The 16829-nt window shown below is 33.9% G+C and overlaps 1 pseudogene; it reads right to left on the bottom strand.

Annotated features, from left to right (window-relative positions):
- Positions 1-1432: 1432 nt before the first annotated feature.
- Positions 1433-8357, bottom strand: LOC132060048 (FRIGIDA-like protein 3; annotated as a pseudogene).
- Between the last annotated feature and the right edge of the window lie 8472 nt (positions 8358-16829).

Genomic DNA, 16829 nt, shown 5'->3' with positions numbered 1-16829 from the left:
ATCAAACGGCAAAAACGCCTGTCTTTTCAATTTCTCCATTTTAGGGTATCGTATATAGAGAGACTTAAAGAACGCGTGACGATGGAGGTTGACACTGACAGGATGATCATCGACTTGCAAGAGTTCGCTACATTCCACTGCCCCATTGAAGGCGCTAACAAATTATAAAAGTCACATCTTTAGACTTCACTTAATCCTTTTTCTGCTTATTTAAAATAGAGAAATAAAGAGTGACAAATCTCAATTTAAGATTAATTAGTAAAAGGGGAAGTGTACATGAAAGTTACACTACACCAAAAGAGGCTTTTAGTGGCAATATATTTTTCTTTTAGCGGCAATAGTTTTTGCCACAAAAACATTTACCAGCAATTGGTTAATGCCATTAAATCCAAGGTCGCTAAAGCGTTTAGTGTCATTTATTGTTAGGGCTAAAGTTTGGTATTGCCGGTAATAATTGATTCTAGAATATAATTAGCGGCAATTAAGTTATTGCTGCAAATTAATTGCCGCTAAAAGCATATTTTGTTGTAGTGTTAAAATCAAAATTGGTATCGTGCATGTGATGGTAATCAACAACCTTGAAGACGGAAGTGTGACTTTCAGAGTCAAACCTTATAAATGCTAATCTCCATTGCAAACCTAAAATAATTCGCAGCAATTTCAATCCATGAATAGAATGATATATGTATAAAAATGTAACATACAAGTGTGTATGCAAAGATGTTAAGAAAAGAGTGACATGGAGAAAGTTTTAACCTGAATTTTGAGGGAAGATGGTTAAAAGTTGCTTTCACTGATCCAATTTAAATGAATATTAAATGGGGCAATAAGTAAGCATTTACATAGGAAGAGGAAATTGTCAAGCAAACGGACCGGATGCATCTCTTCGTTAATGAGGCGAAACGGTTCATTGTTTAAATGAGTGTCTTTTGGTTTTTTTTTTTTTTTGTTTGTTTGTTGGGCTTTTACTATGAATTGAAGTAAAGGATGATGCGAGTAACATCCAAAAAATGAGGAAAAAGATAAATCAAAATCCTGGCTGAGGAGAGTGCCACATCACCGGCCTCATGTCCCGGCTTTATATAGATATATAGATTGAGAAAATTAAAATAATGGGAGAGTTTAAGCTTGTGAATAACCTTTATTAAAAAATAATATGTACATTAATTGAAAACTCAATGTAGAGAATAAATTTTTTACCATCAAATAATGCAGTCAAAAGCAGGGTATCTTAAGGTAATATGCCAAATTCCCAAAAAATAATTACAAAAATTCAAGAACACAATTGATATTAGAGTCTACAATACCTTGATAAATTTACTTTCGGTTTAAGAAAATTCATTCCTATTAGAGATCAAAATAAAAAGTTCTACTTCCAGTCCCAGATCCTAAAACAGAATGAAACAAAACAGAAGAGAATACGATCAATTGATAATCATAATTACATGTTGATGAATCAACAAAAATCAAAACAAAGTAAATAAAATTATTACATCCCCCAAATAAGATCAGATATAGAAAAAAACAAACTGCGTCTGAAAGTAATTATTATCAGAAAAAATATCATATATTTGAATTACCCGAGCAAATAAGATTACATCAAAATAATGATATTACAAGCCAAAAAGTTACAAAAAGATAAAAGGATAATATTCCATACCTGGCAAAAGAAATACTATTTTGTCTCTGAATAACTTTTGACCTTACTATCATAGTACTATGAAAATGAGGTACCTTTTATTTTCCATTATGTACATACACTATTTCATTTTATTGCGAGGCCATATTTGGATATAATTTGGAAGATTTTGATTTTCCATCCAAACGTTAATATTTCGAAGCTTTGGATATTTGGAGTTCTTTAGTGAGAAACATAGTCCGAAGTCTTCGATTGTATAGAGTACAAAGAGTTTAATTTCCAATGGTAATCCAACAGGCTTTTCAAAATGCGATTGCAAGAATCAAAACATATTTCCAACACACATCACAGAGAAATTTGATGGGACAACAAAAAAAAAAAAAACTTCTAAAGTGAAGCAACACACAATTGCATCTACCCTTCTAACTTTTAATAACGATAGTGTCCAAACCAGCTTGTCCGCATTAAGATAATTGCACCAAGTACATACTATCTTCCACCAGCATATTATTATTCAATTTCTAGCCTAATATAACACAGTTTCTTCTAATAATAAGATAGAGGAGAATGGGAGGGGTCATCGGTTGCCGCCATTGGCATCAGCTACCATCAAATTTCTAATCCAGGTCAATGGTAACACCATTTTACCACTTCTGTTGATGAGCTTATGTTATGCAGAAACTTATGTTCAGATTCTCCCTACATAATGCACTTCTAGGATAAAAAGTTAAGCATCACAGATAATGAAATACTGGGAAAAGATCGGTGCTTAGTCAAGCCAAAAATATTATTATGGGTAGTAAATTATCAGGATAGTGATCTACTATGTCTTCGCAAGAAAAACCTGTTACCACAAACAAATGCTCGTTACTAGTCTGTCTATTACATGTAGGGTTGGTGTGCTGTTGGCGTTCCGCTGCCAGCATAATTGACATAACTAGATGGAACAGAAGATGTATAAGAACTTGCATTAATTCTCTCATCTGCTGTTGGCAATGCGGCGCCTGCATAACTGCCATAACTGGATGGCGGGGGAGCTGTGTAATTATTTGCAGTAATGCCCTCATCAGCTGGACAATAATATGATGTCTGCTCATGGGATTGCTGGGGATATGCGGCTTGACTTGGAGGTTGATAATCATGAGATGTACTGACATAAGCGTACTTATTGGGCAATCCTGCATAAGTTTCTATCTCAACAAAAGCAGAGGGACCTGTCTGCTTGGATTATTAGCAATCGCAATTAAAGCAGACACGGGCTGTCTGCTAGGAACGTTAGCATGTCTGGTAGATCCATACGGTCGTGGTCTCTTGAATTGCTGGTGTTTACCTGATCCAGAATGTCTATTCTTATCATTAGACTTGTCTTTGTCATTAGAAATGGCTTTCTCCAGCTGAGCAACCCTTCTCTGTAGTGGCTCAAGTGGATATTCTGCTTCAAGCTTGTAATCTCGAATGCATCGTACTATTGCCTTTACAGCTCCAAGTTCCTGCACACTGCACTATATTCTGTAAGAGAGTTTGCTAAATAAGAGATAAGATATAGCCTCCCCTTTTGCCTCTCTTTTTTTGCTTTTGATACACAAGTTACAAGTAACAAGTTGGACTTGGTGATATTTCATTGTCAAACCTTAGAAAGAAGCAAATTCATCTGTACATTCAAGTATTTTTTTTATGATGACCGAGAAAACCGTCTGGAGCCGACCCCTTGGGCCAACCGAAGCCTTCGAAACTCGCGGATGATGGGCCCACCCCTCTACTTTTCTCCACTTAAAAATTACCAGGGTTAGTTCGCTTGGCTCATCGCTCGAACCTGTGACCAAAGGTACAAGTCCCTCAACCTTAGCCAATTGAGCTAATTCCTGGGGGTTCAGTAGATTCAAGAATTAAAGTCCCACTAAAATTAACATAAAAGTAGAAGGGCCTCAAGCTGGTCATTATTTCGTCATCCATGACAGCTATGCTTCAGGTTCGCCTTTGCTGCTTCCAGGTACTTTTCTTTTTTTTTCTTACAACTTTTTCATTTCTAGAAAATCTAATTCATTCCCTGATAAAAGTTACATGCGCAAATATGCTATTTTTACCTTTCAAATCCTAAGGCAAGCTGCTTCATATGGTTGTTCTACCTGTATTCATTAACCAGGCTTGCTAGTTCATGAAAACTCTTAACTAAAAATCTAAAAAAAGCTTAAATTGAATCTTGCATTTATTTCTGAAAAAGTATTCACATTGCATCCTATGTTTATCTCCATATTAAGCAATCAAGGACTGGGAATAAATTTGGCTTCACCTAGAGTGTTTATGGGTAAAACTCTAACCCACTCATTCCCAAGTTCCATTTCTTCAAAATCCCAATTTACTTGCACAACGTTAAAATAATTTAGGCAGAATGGCCTAATTGCCCCTTCAGCTTGCACCGGATTTTAACACCTCTAGGTAAAATAATTTAGGCAGAATGGGAGCAACTTGCATTTTCCCCATTTTTAACACCTCCACTTGGTAAAAACATAACTAATAAACACTTCCGACCAAGTGTGCTCCTCAATCGTTGTGACAGGTCATATGTTTAGCCTTTTATTGTCTGACATGTGTATAATTTATGAGTTCCATGTTTCTTAAAATAATAATTTACAAAATTTCTACTCTTTTTCTTTCTTTTCCTTTTCATCATATCTCCATCAGGAGCCTCCCATTCCATAGAACCCCACCGTCGTTCCACCATCTCTCAGGCCTTCATTTGCCCTTCGTCACCATAAACCATCTAAAAGTACCCATAATAAACCCCTCTATTCCCTAATAGAATCATAATTTTCACACACTTTATAAATGTGATTTCCACGCACTTCTGCCGCATCAGTTATGTTATTACCACATAAGCATGATCAATGGTGAGAGACATTTATTAATAGTCATTTCATCATGTAGAGGTATTAAAATGAAAGAAATGGAAGCTGATAAGTTGGCTACAAAACCCGGTGCAAGTTTAGGGCGTTTAGACCATAATGCCAATAATTTATGGTTCAGTTATTTTGGTCTTCTTTATAAATCATTGTACACACATTTTTTCGCTACCCTGCTAGGTCATGCTAACAACATTGACCACACCCAAATCTTTGTTTTTCCAATATCTAGTGCATCAAATAGAGACCAGAATACATATCCCCGTACGGGCTTTTTTTTTTTTTTTTTTTTTTTTTTTGTTTGGGGTTGGGGGGGGGGGGGGGGTTGAGGTGAGAGAGGTGGGGAGGAAAGGGGGCGACCAAAAGGCACCCAAAAAATAGTTTCCTTCGCCTGATGTGCCGTACGAATGCGATAATAAGGATTGATAAATTGAAGAAAAGAAGCCGATAATCTAAACCCAGCGTTGTTTATAGGCAGTTCAAAGGATGACATAAATCATACAATTTTTACATGTTACTTCTGTAGCACAATTATAAACATTTTTGAGCTCAAGGTAGAAAGGTGCAACAGTACTATCCAGGACCGTGACAGAGGCAATCATGAGTTAAGGCGAAAAAAGGAAGTTGGCCTAAAAAGGATAGAGGGGCAGACCCATTAAGCATCGAACTATGCACCAGTGGCCCTTGGAGATTTTTTGATAATCAAAAAACAAAAAGAAGGGAGCTTGCCGAAGAACAACTCTATGCGTTTTTTTAAATAATTTGGCATGAGAGAAATAGGAAGCTGTTTCAAAACAATGACATCAATGTAACACCTATTTAAAAGTCTTCTTTTGTTTAATTTACTTCTTTTGGTGTAAAGAGAAAATGCCCATTTAGATAGATGGCTTGGCCAACATAATATATGTATGTGGATACTATTTAAATATCTTTTCTGACACGGATTTTTGGTGCTTTTTTTCATGAATAATTAAAAAACAATAACTTTCCAATAAAAATCCTTGAAATTTAACCGAGAAGAAAATCCTTAAAAAAAAGAAATTTCTTAATTTGTTGAAAGTTATTGTTTTTTAATTATATACAGTTAATTCAAATTCATGGTATTTACTTAAGACTACTATTTTCTTCTTATTTTTGCTTTAAAAAAATATTATATTACTTTTTACATTCTAAGAAATAAATTAGCCTTGAGTATGCATATCTATATAATAAAGGTGTAAAGAGAAAATGCCCATTTAGATAGACGGCTTGGCCACATAATATATATAAGTGGATACTATTTAAATATCTTTCTGACATGGATTTCGGTGCTTTATTTCATGAAATTTCCATTGATTAACCGGAGAGTTGAAAAGTATTATACATAAAGTTCATGGTAACTTAAGACTACTGTTTTCTTCACTCTCAATATTAGATTACTTTTTGCATTCTAAGAACTAAATTAGCCTTGAGTATGCATATGCCATATCATTTATTATACCGTATCTATATAATAAATAATAACAAGTGGATTAATACTTGTAACAACCAATGACTTCATCTACCTATATCATCGATCATTGGAAGTTAACTGGGCATGCATGCAACTATCTTAACAGAAATATATGCTACCAAAGGGTCAAACTTAACAAATGCACAACAACCAAAGGATTAATTTGGCTAGCAGTACCTCTGCATTCCCCGAGTTACCTCCCTTCCCTTGTGCATTTCGTCTCAAGTCCTTCAAATAGCCTTTCAGGAGCGGGACAAGGGGAAATCTTTCAGTCAGCTCGAAAGAATGAATAAAACAAGCAGCATTGATTTGCTTCTCATTATGAATCAAGTTCTACAAAGCTTCAATGACATCTGCAAAAAGAAATAACAATAGATGGATTAAACATCATAAACGGTTGCATGAAGAGGAGAGAATTGTTTGATGAAGTGAATTAGTTTGATTGAACAATTAGACACAACATGAAAATGACCGAGGACATGTAGGAGGGTTTGGAGGACCCAAATTAAGGTAGAAGGCTCAGATAGTCAATTCCTCGTTCTTTTTAGTAAGAGTATGCTATATAATTTCTTATGCTCCAATTTATGCTATTATCACTATTTCCGTGCTTTCATTAAAGAGATGAGATTTCTGGTCTCCAGACCGCATCAGGTCAGTTAATCAAGAACACCAAAGAAATAATAATAGAATTAAACATCATAAAGCATAATTGTTTGATTTTGTGTGCTCATTGAACAAAGAGTATACTACAAAGGTCCAATATCATCCAGCGAAACGAGCATCTCAAAAGAGATGCCTGCCTCAGTTAAAAGAACACCAACCTAGCATTGAGCCACTGCAAGAACTGCAAGCTTGCAGAGCTCTTCTTCATCAAACTCTGAAGCAATCCTAAAAGTTGCAAGGAGCTATAAATATGCCTCAGTTTCCAATGAAGCTTGATTGGCAGCATCAGTGCCTGCAGTAGCCAACTTAGGCTTCCATTCATCAGCAATGGCCTTGGCTTGCTGCTTAATTCCAGGGTACAGAAGGTGATCAGCACCTGGTTTAGCCTTGGCCAACAAGGTGGCTATGGCTTCCATATAAACAAGGCAGGCTTGGCGCAAGCTTTGGATAGATTCATCATTAGAGTAGAAGAACTCAAGTGAAGCCAGTACCAAACGGACTGGTTCAGTTGCACCATCAAGGGCAACGGAGAGTTCCTCAGAAATTGAGGTCACGTTCTTTTTACTCTCTTCCATAATATAATGAATCCCTTTTGCATCCATCTGCTCACATAATTGTGTCAGTTCTGGTCGAGTTTTGACCTTACCAGAAACACCATCAGCATTTTCAGCAGCTTTGCCAGAGGATTTTACCTCTGAGCCAGTATGAAGTGCATTTGTTTCACCAAGAGAGCTGCTTACCTCAATGTCTTTGCTGTCCTCTACATCTGTATGTTCAAGAGATGCCACTTGAGGATCTCCCCGTGCTGCAGCAATTGCAGACACTGCGGCATCTTTAAGTTCTTGCAAGTGATCCCACAAATTTTGTTCCCTTGCAGCGATATCTGCCTCTCGTGAAGAAATCAGCAGATGAGTATCAGATTCTTGTTCCTTAAAGGCCTTCTCTCTAATTTCCAGTTCCAACGACTTGTTCAGTGCTAGGCCTCTAGATTCCGGAAATGTCCTTCAATATCCTTGAGTAAATCCTTATCTATGGAGGCATCTTCATGAGATTCAAGATCATTTAATGTTCACCAATTGTTCAATCAGGGATGGTACTCTTTTGATCATCATAGGAAGATCTGTCTCAGCCATGATCACTCAAATATCTGGAATATCTGGAATCACAGAGTTCATCAAAGAGATGAACTCAAAAACTTAGCATACAATAAAATATTTCCTTAAGATCTGTGCACCAACACTCCCTACCCCAATCCCAAGAAGAACAAAAAGAAAGAATCCTTTGTCTAGTGTCCACTAGGCAAATTGTGCCACAATTGAGACAAGACAGACTGACTCATCATGCGACCAAATAGAGAAGAGAAAAAAGAAATAATGGCAGAAGTATCAATAGCCTATGTCGCTCAACTCTCACAAAATGATGCCATGCAACTACTTACGGAGAACTCAACACGCAACCGGTGATACTTTTAAAGAGTCTAAATAACAGAGTCATTAGGCCCTTTTGGCAAGTGTTTCTAAGGTAAATACAGGTCCTTTTGGCAAGTGTTATAGCAATATTACGTTAATTAAGATGATATTTATTATACACCATTAAATGAAGTGAATCCTAGATCTTACCGTGTAAAGAAAATATTTAAGAGCTCACGCATAATTTACCATTTCCACAGATTAGTTTAATTGACCATTACAAAAAAAAAAAAAAAATTAAAAAATATGGCCTTTATAAATGATATTAAATTAGCTATTTAATAACACATTGGAAAATATGATTAAGACATATATTTGTATCTGAAAAGTTGTTGATATATAATTTCAAATTAATAATATTTTAATTTTTTGATTATAAAACATAAGGCATATTTTTTTTGTAGACGATTGGATGTTTCAAAAAATGAATTTATAAATATAATGCAATATTATTCTCTAAATCTCACATGAAAAATTACCTAAAGCAAATAAATTAAAGTTGAAAATACACTGATATAAAAGGACTCTAATACCTTATATCAAAACTTTAATATTGGCAAATACTGGACCTAATAAGTATATAATCGCAACGAAATTCTACTTTAATAACGTCATTCATTAAGCCTTAATATCTTCTTTCAATATTAAGAGATGTAGTTTCAAAAAATTAGAATAATATACATCTAAATTTAAAAAAATTATGAGAAATTATAAAACAAGAAGTAAAGGTTGGGAATGGGAAGAAAGGAAATGAAATATAAATAATATAAAAAAGAAAAATATATTTTAAAAAATAAAATAATTAAAAGTAAAAAATTTAATTAATAGAAATAAAAAATTTAGAAAAGCAAAGAGATAAAATAAAAAAGAAACATAATATAAATAAATAAAAATAAAAAAATAATATGATTTTAGAAAATAAAATAAAATATCTCATCCCAATTAGCACCTTCAATTATCGTAGAACCAACAACCCGTGTATCAGTGGAGGTCAACTGTCAACATAGGATATTCTTACCGTGTAAAGAAAATATTTGACCTTGTCATTTTATCCTCTTGTGATAGAGAGCTGAACAGGCTTTTCATCCAAATACCAAATAATTTGTCTCATAAGGCAATTTAGACGTTTTCTGAACTTAGAAGCTCTCTAAATCTCACATTTACCCCTACACTGATATAAAAGTCTCTAACCAGATCAAAACTTTAATATTGGCAAATAGTGTCGTGTAAAACAACAAGCTACTAAGCCTTAATATCTGTTGCTATATACATCTTTTACTTATTAAAAAAATATTTTTAAAAAATTAGAGACAACACCTTTATATGATTTTAGGTTTATCACAAGCATTCGTTCGAAAAAACTTATCGGGAAGGTCCCAACATAGGACTTTTTTTCATAAGTTTTGCCATCTTTTTCCTATAATGTTAAAGTGTGTCGTGTCCCATGTGAATTTTTGTATTAACAAAATATTTTTTTGACCTTAATGTTGAACACGCGACTTATGTCACATTTTTGGAACTTGTAACAAACATTTACAAAAATGGTTAACAAACAATAAAAATTGAGAAAACTCGTTATTTAACTTGGAACAAACATTGAAAATATGAACAAAATGAATGTAAATAGAAATCATTCAGTTTGAAGAAACCTGTCATTAAAGCGGGTCAAACCCGAAAGGTCGTCGGAGCTCCGATTAGGAATCTTTATATGATATAACAAACAATAGTGGGTATTGACATTTAATAGCTATAGTTTAATTTAATTATCTCTCAGTAGAATATTTGTGTGTTAATATCATTTAGTAACTATATATATATATATATGGACTTGCTTATCTCTCTTTTCTGATTTGGACTGAATATTTGGGCCAATTAGAGACAAATTAGTCTGATCAAATTGATGCATTTTTTGCCCAAAAGTTTAACATTTGCCCCCTCCTTTTAATTTCCCGGCCATACCCTTTTTTCCTTTATTCCATTTTCAAGGAAAAAAAAAACTCGGATCGCTGGGAAAAGCACCAATATAACGGATCTAAGCATTGTTGGAAGCAAAAATGAAGGAAAGCTCGGATCTATAACGGATCGAGCATTGGCAAAAAAAAAAAAAAATGTTGTCGTTTTATTAGAATTTTTTTCCGGTCACCGGAATTTTTTCCGGTCAGATCTAGAAAAAATCTAGATTTTCACTGTTTTTGTTGAATATCTACCGTGTATACACTATTTTTTCGCTTGTATTTGTTGTATACTCGAAAAATATACTGTTAATAAAGTGTTACAATTAATACATATTTAAAAATTCGGTTAATTTTTTGTGTATTTTATATTATTGATGTATATGTATTTTTTTTTTGCATGTGTTTTCATTCGATAGTTATTTTATGAATAATTGGAAAAAAATTAATCATGAATACAACTAAAAAAAAAATTAAATACACATGTGGGAGCTGGATTAATTTACTACAGAACGTAAATATTGAAACATTAGCTATGCATTGATTAAACCTAAATATTTGCCATTTATGTAAAATGCCCATCTTTATATGAGGTGCAAGTTTCATAAGATGTAACGAATTATCAGCGAAAGGAGAAGAATTTTGGATATGGACTTGCTTATCTTGTTTTCTGATATGGACTGAATATTTGGGCCTTATTTTACTTTATGTTTTATTGGCTAACTTAGTTACATATATAGCCTTATAACAAAATGGATAGCCTTTTAAACTAAATCGGGATAAAAAATTGAGAGAAATCATTAATTAACATTGTTCCAATTAAACAATTCGATTCAAATTTTGGAATTCTTTTTTGCATCAACTATCGGGTAATTAAGTTAATCACATAAAATATGTCTATCTCCTTTAATTATGCCCATCAACGTCTCGAGTAGAAAATGCATGGGGTTCTACGTCTGATTGAGGTGAATGCGTATAATTAAAGAAGAGGAAACCTGCCATTGAAAAGAGAAAAATCTGATACGTCGCCGGAGCTTCGATTCGGTTACAAATTTCAGAAGATGTAACGAATTATTAGTGAAAGCATTTTCTATATGGATACTTGTTTTCCGATTTGGACTAAATACTTGGGCCTAATTAATCGTTTGATGTTTTATTAGGGCAATTTGCACGATTGTCCTTATTCGGGGTGGTCTTTAATTTTTGTCCCTCAAATTGCTAGTTTTAAATTTTTATCCTTCGCTAAAAACCCCTTGGTTTGTCCGCTCAATAAAAAAAAAAAAAGCGTAAGGCAGAGTTTGCCTTAAGGCAATTTTTTTCACTTAAGCTAAATAAGCTGATTATGCATGCATCAAATTCACTAATTGAGGAAGCAAACATACTTATTTGACCAAAGGAACGGAAGAAATAAGAGCGTATTTAAGGAAAAAGGAAATACAGTAGCATGGCCACTGTAACCCTTCCAAGAATTGCAAAGAAGTTAAGATACACTCTTAAGAAGGTCTATCTTCTCTAGATTGCAATACAGAAGCAAGAAAGCAATGTCTTGAGTAGCATGAAAAGATTTAACCTCTGCCTTAAGGTCTTAATTTGGCCCGAATAGACCTAATTTTGGGCAAAAGTTAGACCTTAAGGCAGATGTTTGCTTTAAGGCCTAATTTTGATTAAAAGTTTACGCAAAAGACACTAACTCTTGAAAAGCCTAACTTTTGAGGGAATAGGCGAAAGTCAAAAATTAATGACCACCAATTTGAGGGAACCACCAATTAAGGACCAGTGCATTTGAAGGGCAATCCGCAGGAAAAAAAGTTTTTCAGTTTGGTTTTAGCCCAATTTGAATAAGCCTTTATGGGCTTAATGTATTTAAGTTTGGGCAATTTGCAGGATTGTCCTTCGCTAGGGGTGGTCTTTAATTTTTACCCCTCAAAATGTTGGTCTTTAAATTTTGGCCTTTATGCAGAATTTGTATGGCCATATTTAATTCTACCTTGCAATTTTTTTTTTTTTTTTTTTTTTTTAATTGGGATTCGAATCCACAACCTCAGAGTGTTAGGCGAAGGACAAAACTTAAAGACCACTCATTTGAAGGGGAAAACTTAAAGACCACCCCAAATGAAGGCCAATCCGCGCAAAAAAAAAAAAGGTTTAAGTTTTGTTTGAGTTTGGAGTGAAGTGTACAAAATAGCCGCTTTAGGATTATTTGTTAAAATATAGCCTAATTTATAAAATATTTAAACTTTAGCCAACTTAAAAACATTCACATTTCACACCTCATAACCATTAATGCTTTATGGGCTAACAGAAACCCTTTTCCAGTGATGAAATTGCACGAATTTCCCATCAAATGGGCTGGTCTTTAATTTTTGTCCTTCAAAATTGAATTTATGCCTAGTGCGACATAAGTTCTTTAAGAATGCGAGACATTACTTGTGGGATATTACAATATGAAAATATAAACTTATTTCCCGCGAAAAAAGTTATTTGCTCAGAGGGATAAAAATTAAAGACCAGCACAAAATAGGTACAAAAGTGCAAATGACCCATGCTTCTCGCCCAATAAGAATAAGCCTTTAAACATTCTACTTTTCTTATATTCAAGTTTTGTTTGATTTTGGGGTGAAGTGGAAAAATAGCTGGTTTCAGGAAGCTATTTAAAACATAATATAAATATATAAAATATTTAAAGTTTAACCACCATAAAATCAGACGACCTCGAGGTCGGAAGATTGAAACTTTGGTTGACTTGCTTATCTTGTTTTGGGCAATTCGCAGAATTGCCCTTCTTTTGGGGTGGTCTTTAAATTTTACTCCTCATATTTGAAATCTTTAAATTTTGCCATGGCTAAAACCCGCAGGTTTTCGAGGTTCGAATCCCTACACGATCAAAATTTTAAAAAAAATTAAAAAAGGCGAGTTTAAATTTCGCTTATACACCTAGTACGCTTGTGAAGGAATTACAAAGTTATCCGAACCAAGATACTTATATCTTATGGGCAGACTTGGCGAAAGTATGTCGGTCCGACATAACCATAATCCTTCGAAAGTTTATAAGTCAACATAAAGTTTACTAAGTATCTTGTCCGCATAAACTTATTAAGGAATTACCAAAGTTATGCTGATCCATAGTTTATGAAATCCCTCGTCTCCGATATATATATATATATATATATATATATATATATATATATATTGTATGCGGTCAGTCCTCTGCACGCGACCTAAACCTTGCCTTGCAATTTTTTTTTTTTAATTTATGCTTGAGCGGGGTTCGAACTTTAGCCCATGATTTACGCGTGAACGCTCGAGTTGTAATGCAAAGGGCAAAAGTTAAAGACCAACAACATGAGGCATAATTTAAAGACCATAAATATGAGGGCAAAATTTCAGACCACCAAAGAAGGCTTATCAGCGCGAAAAAATGTACCATGAAGGGTTCTCTTGATCCTTTAAAAAGTCCAAATGTCAACATTTGAAAGAATACCACTTCAGATGGAATCTTTTTATTGTATGCCTACGGCCTACTTGGATGGAATCATTTATTGCATGGTCTTGACATTTGAAAGAATACCCTTAAATAATTGGAATCATTTATTGTATGCCTACTTAGATGGAATCATTTATTGTATAGTCTTCTAAACATTTGAAAGAATACCCAAATTACTGAGTCATTTATTGTATGCCTACTTAGCCGGAATCATTTATTGAAAAGAATACCCACTTAATGGAATCATTTATTATATACCTACTTAGATGGAATCATTTATTGCATGGTCTTCAACATTTGAAAGAATACCCATTTTGGAATCATTTATTGTATGCCTACTTAGATGGAATCATTTATTGTATGGTCTTCAACATTTGAAAGAATACCCACTTCATTTAAGTCGTTTATTGTATGCCTACTTAGCGGAAATCATTTATTGTATGCCTACTTAGATGGAATCATTTATTGTATGGTCAAACATTTGAAAGAATAGCCACTTAAAAAGAATCATTTATTGTATACCTACTTAGATGGAATCATTTATTGTATGGTCTTCGACATTTGAAAGAATACCCACTTACCGAGTCATTTATTGTATGCCTACTTAGATGGAATCATTTATTGTATGGTCTTCAACATTTGAAAGAATACCCACTTAGCTGGAGTCATTTATTGTATGCCTACTTAGCTGGAATCATTTATTGTATGCCTACTTAGAGCCGGTATGCCTACTTAGATGGAATCATTTATTGTATGCCTACTTAGATGGAATCATTTGTTGTATAGTCTTTGGTTTTGCCACTCAAAATGTTGGTCAGTAATTTTTGCCCTTCACGTTGCAATTGAACCGATAGAAATCATGAGTTTCGGGTTCGAACCTCCACTTAGGCATAAATTAAAAAAAAAAAAAAAATCGCAAAGCAAGGCTTGGATCGCGCGTATGCCGGACGCATGTGATTACTTCTTAAGGAATAACTAAAGTTATCGGATAAATAACTATAAGTTTCACCTTATAAGGCAAAGTTTGCGCCTTAAGAAAAAGTTGCGCCTCATGGGCATACTTTTAGTTATGCACTTAACTAAAAATGCCTTTCATAAGTGCATAACTAAAAAAAGAATGCCCCATAAGGCAGAACTTTTCCTTAAGGTATAACTAAAAGTTTGTCTTGTAAGGCACAGTCTATGTCTTAAGGAAAAGTTATGTCTTATGGGGCATACTTTTAGTTATGCCTCAACTAAAAGTTTGCCCAATAAGGCATAACTAAACTATGTCTTAAGAAAAAGTTCTGCCTTATGGGCAGACTTTTAGTTAAGGCTTAACTAGAAGTTTGCCCATAAGGCATAAGTATGTAACTTTGGTTATTCCTTAACAAGTATATGTCGAGTCCGGCATACATGCGATCCAAACCTTGTCTTTTCTTATATTTTTTTTTTAATTTATGCCTGAGCAGGGGTTCGAACCCAAAACCTCAAGTATAAGGCAATTTTTCAAGCGAAGGACAAAACTTAAAGACCACAAATATGAGAGGCAATATTTAAAGACCAACCCAAAAGAAGGGCAATCTGCGCAATTTTTTGTCTTGTTTTTCGATTTGCTCTAAAATGTTTGGGCCTAATTTTAATCATTAAATTCGCACAATTGGCCAATCTTGGGGTGGTCTTTAATTTTTGTCTCTCAAATCGCGAGGTCTTCAATTTTTGTCCTTTGGCACTTTAAATAATAAAAAAGTGGCCGAAAGTATCCCTGACATCAAAAAAGTAAAAAAAATGCAAGGCAAGGTTTCATAGAAATTATGTCTATTTGGGCAAAGTTACAAGAAACTATGCCTTATTCGCCATAGTCCTGTAGAAATTAAGTTACATAGATACTAAGCCTTGTCCCTACAGAACTATGCCGGATAAGGCATACTTTCTATGTAACTTTGCCCGAATAGGCATAGTTTCAATGAAAACCTGCCCTGCGATATATATATATATATATACTCACTCTGCTGGGGTTTGAACCCAGAATCTCTAGTTTCGTAAACCAGCGAATAAGAGTACTTTGGCCCAAACAAATTTTTATTAAATGAGAAGTCGGGGCAAAAATTAAAGACGAGTGATTTGAAGGAAAAAAATTAAAGACCAATCTCTATGAAGGATAATCCGCGCAAAAATTTGATGCTTTATAGGCTTATGTAAGCCCTTTTTTTCACCTAACTGCATCAATTGTTCTCTTGATATATAAAAAAAAAATGTAAGCCCTTTTTCGGTTTCGTTCTAGTTCAATTTTGATTAGCTTTTTATTAATGAAAAAATTACTTAATGTAACTGATTATGCTTCATAATTACCTCTTAGACAGGTACTTTAAACAATTACAAAGTGTAGTTATATTTTACAGTTTATAGCAGATATCGTAGATATGTATCCCAAATCTGTAGGCATAATTTCCATATGCGTGTGCATACTGTGTATATATTATCAGTGTACATACATTTCTATATACAATGTATTAGTGTATATACTATATACATTGATAATGTATGAGCACGCATACAGTGTATATGCAACATTTTGAAACAAAAATACTGCTACATTTAAAAAAAAAAAAAAATGTTGCTCTTTTCTGTAAGAAAGGACACTAGTCTCGCTACCTAAATTTTTTTACCTTAATTAATTTCAAAATAAAACATTTTTATTTCTCTATTATGACTTTATATAACATATCAAATCAAGAAAAGTCTTTTTAAAAAGAATATTTTGATAAGGTTTTTCATGAGTCGATTGGCTTACATATCCGCCCATCTTTTAGATAAGCTGAATTAAGTACGTCAAGATTAACTGAAAACATAAGTAGGGGTCATTAAGCCGTCCAAACTTGGGCATTCAAGATATAATATATATTTCTTAAAAAAGAATCGACCTATCTATAGAATGTAACTTGGAAAAATTTCAATAATGTACATATCACGACCCAATTCGCGAGTCGTGGTGGCACCTACACTATCCCTCCGAGTAGGCGAACCATATTACTAATAACAAGTTAAATAAGCAGAAAATTAAATAAGAATAAGTTATCAAGTCTTAAATACTTATCACAACTAGAAATGTCGCGACAACCCCAAAATCTGGTCAAAGGGTACTAGAGCGCTAACATAGTACGAAATATAAGTCTGAAAATACCCGAAGTATACATATTGTCTGTCGAATACAAAAACAAAAATAAATAAAGGAGGTCCTTCAGGGGCCA

This window comes from Lycium ferocissimum, chromosome 6 (assembly GCF_029784015.1).
Source record: "Lycium ferocissimum isolate CSIRO_LF1 chromosome 6, AGI_CSIRO_Lferr_CH_V1, whole genome shotgun sequence".
Taxonomy (NCBI): Eukaryota; Viridiplantae; Streptophyta; class Magnoliopsida; order Solanales; family Solanaceae; genus Lycium; species Lycium ferocissimum.
The sequence above is the reverse complement of the archived record's forward strand: the minus strand, read 5'-3'. Positions and strand labels throughout refer to the sequence as shown.